Source organism: Capricornis sumatraensis, chromosome 8 (assembly GCF_032405125.1).
Source record: "Capricornis sumatraensis isolate serow.1 chromosome 8, serow.2, whole genome shotgun sequence".
In the NCBI taxonomy this organism is placed as follows: Eukaryota; Metazoa; Chordata; class Mammalia; order Artiodactyla; family Bovidae; genus Capricornis; species Capricornis sumatraensis.
In genome coordinates this window covers 74,522,076-74,525,561 of record NC_091076.1, presented here as the reverse complement: position 1 = coordinate 74,525,561, position 3,486 = coordinate 74,522,076, and positions in this window count along the sequence as shown.

The following is a 3,486-nucleotide window of genomic DNA, read 5'->3' as shown; positions in this document are numbered from 1 at the left end:
TCTTCTTTGGAGAAATATCTCTTCAAGTCTTTTGCCCATTTTTTAGTAGGATTATTTGTTTTTTAAATATTTATTTGATTGTGCCAGGTCTTAGTTGCGGGTCCTTTCAGTCGTGGCATGCGAAGTCAGTGGCTGCATATGGGGTCTTGACCAGGTATCCAACACAGACCCTGCTGCATTGGGAGCGTGAACCCTTAGCCCCTGGACCACCAGGGAGGTCCAGGATTATTCATTTTTTGATTTTGAGTTGTAGAAGAGTCTTATAAATTTTGTACATTTACTTCTTGTAAAGATGATGATTTGCACACATTTTCTCCTTTCGCACATGATGCCTTTGTACTTTATTGATTGTTTTACTTCCTGCACAGAAGCTTTAGTTTGAGATAAAATCAGAATGAATAAACCCAGGGGTTATTTCCACTTAATCACATTATATGATCTTTTAAATTTGCAGTTGAATTCAGTTTGCTAATATTTTGTTGACAATTTTGCATCTAATTTATCAGGGATGTTTGTAATGTATAGTTCGGGCTGAGGCAGAAAGGAAAGACAACCTCAACAGAAGTAGGTTACTTTTATTCAGGCAAGGAGTGGCGACAGTCGGCCTAACGACCAGGCTGAGTGCGGAGAGGGATCAGGGAGGCTCCATATTTATAGGGAGGTTTGTGGAAGCAATAAGGGAAACATTAATCAGGTGGGATGTTTTGGGTATTCTTAAGTTGAGATGGCATTTGTAGTTGGGCAGGGGGTGACAAGTCTTCTGGGCAGGTGTAGAGGGTGGAAGGTTTCTGGACAAGGGGTGATAAGTCCCAGATAGAAGCAACCGGCCTGGAGCATCAGGGCGGGACCTAAAGTTCTGTTTTGTTTTCTCCGAAGTTAGATGATTCAGCAAGGGCCTTTGAAACTGTTCTTTTCTTTTCTAGGCCCAAAAGACTCCTTCAATGTTAGCATTCAGTTTTCTTTCTTGTAGTGCCCTTCTCTGGTCTTGAAATCAGGGTAATGCTAGCCTCGTGAAAGGAGTTTTGAAGTGCTTCTGCCTCTTCAGTTTTTCAGAAGGATAGGTGTTCATTTTTCTTTATAAAGTTTTGGTGGAATTCACCAGTGAAACCATCTAGTTTTTCTTGTGTGAGTTTTCGCCAATTGTGTCTTTCAAGAAATTAGTCCTATTCACTGAGGTTATTAAATTTGTGGGCATAGAGTTATTCATAGCATTCTGTTATTATCCTTTTAATGTCCAGGGGATCTGTAATGATGTTTCTCTCAATTAGTAAATCGTGTCCTCTCTTTTTTTTTTTTTTTCTTAGTTAGCTTGCCAAGGGGCTTACCATTTTTATTGATATCTTTCAGTTCAGTTCTGTTCAGCCGCTCAGTCGTGTCCGACTCTTTGCGACCCCATGAATTGCAGCACACCAGGCCTCCCTGTCCATCACCAACTCCCGGAGTTCACTCAGACTCAATGTCCATCGAGTCAGTGATGCCATCCAGCCATCTCATCCTCTGTCGTCCTCTTCTCCTATCCCGAATCCCTCCCAGCATCAGAGTCTTTTCCAATGAGTCAACTCTTCACATGATAGTCAGTTTTTATTTCATCTATTTTCTCTTGATTTCCTATTTTCAATTTCATTGACTTCTAAGTTTTATTATTTATTTTTTCTGCATATGTTGAACTTAGCTTGCCTCTCTTTTTCTAGTTTCCTAAGGTGAAAGCTTAGATTATTGATTTTTAGATCTTCTTTTCTAACATAAGCATTCAGCATTTTAAGCTCCTCTTGAAGTTGTGTTTTTGATACATTGTGCTTTATTTAGTTCAAAATACTTTAAAATTTATCTTGAGCTATCTTCTTTGCTGCTAAGTCACTTCAGTTGTGTCCAGCTCTGTGTGACCCCATAGACGGCAGCCCACCAGGCTCCTCTGTCCCTAGGATTTTCCAGGCAAGAATACTGGAGTGGGTTGCCATTTCCTTCTACAATGCATGCATGCATGCATGCTAAGTCGCTTCAGTCATGTCCGACTCTCTGCGACCCCATGGACAGCAGCCCACCAGGCTCCTCTGTCCACAGGATTCTCCAGGCGAGAATACTGGAGTGGGTTGCCATTTCCTTCTCCATATCTTCTTTGACTCCTGTGTTATCTAGAAATGTGTGTTTAATTGCCAAATATTTTGGGATTTTCTAGCTATCTTTTGGTTGTTGATTTCTAGTTTAATTCCTCTGTAGTCTGTGAACAGACATTGTGGGATACATATCCTCTAAAATTTTTTTGAAGTGTGTTTTGTGGCTTAGAATATGGTAAACCTTGGTAAATATTCCATATGAACTTGAGAAAAATGTATAATCTTCTGTTGTTGGATGAAGTAGTCTTTAGACGCCCATTGTATCCAGCTGGTCGATGGTGGTATTGATCAAGTTCAGCTGTGTTCCTACTGATTTTATGCCTGCTGGATCTGTCCATTTCTGGAGGGATGTTGAGGGAGGGGTGTTGAAGTCTCCAGTTATAAGAGTGGATTCATCTACGTTTCTTTGCAGCTTTTTGCCTCACACATTTTGATGCCCTTTTGTTGGATGCATACATATTAAGATTGTTATGACCCTTTACCATTATGTAATGCCTCTCTTTATCCCTGATAACTTTCCTTTCTCAGAACCTCATGTATTTTGAAGATAATTTTTGTTGAAAGAAAAGTTTACATACAATAAAATGCACCCTTATAAGTGTGTCGCTCAAAGAGTTTTGACAAATATAAGCACTCAGGTGACCTCAATTCTGGTCCAAATCCAGTGTTTGTCACCCCACCGTTCCCTTCTGATCCTTAGCAATCAGTCATCCATCCTCTGACCCAGTCATCTGATGATCTGTTTCCTATCACTATAGATTAGATTGTCTGTTTTTGAATTTCATATAAGTGAAAATCATATAGTATATCTTCCCTTGTATTTTTTTGTGGTCTTTGGATCAGTATACTGTTTTGAGATACATCCATACAGTTGTGTTGGTAATGTGTTCTTTTTGATTTCTGAGTAACTCTTACAAATAATGCTACTATGAATATTCTTGTATATGTCTTTTCTTGCATATGTGTACATATTTCTTTTGGGTTCCCTGGTAGCTCAGTTGGTAAAGAATTTGCTGCAATACAGGAGACCCAGTTTGATTGGGTCAGGAAGATCCACTGGGGAAGGGAACAGCTACCCACTCCAGTATTCTGGCCTGGAGAATTCCATGGACTCTATAGTCCATGGGGTTGCAAAGAGTCGGACATGACTTTCACTTCACTTCTTTTGGGTAAATACCTATGAACAGGCAAAATGTTAGGATACTAAAAGAGGAACTCCCCAGGTCGGTGAATGCCCAATATGCTACTGGAGATCAGTGGAGAAATAACTCCAGAAAGAATGAAGGGATAGGGCCAAAGCAAAAACAATACCCAGTTGGGGATGTGACTGGTGATAGAAGCAAGGTCTGATGCTATAAACAGCAATATTGCA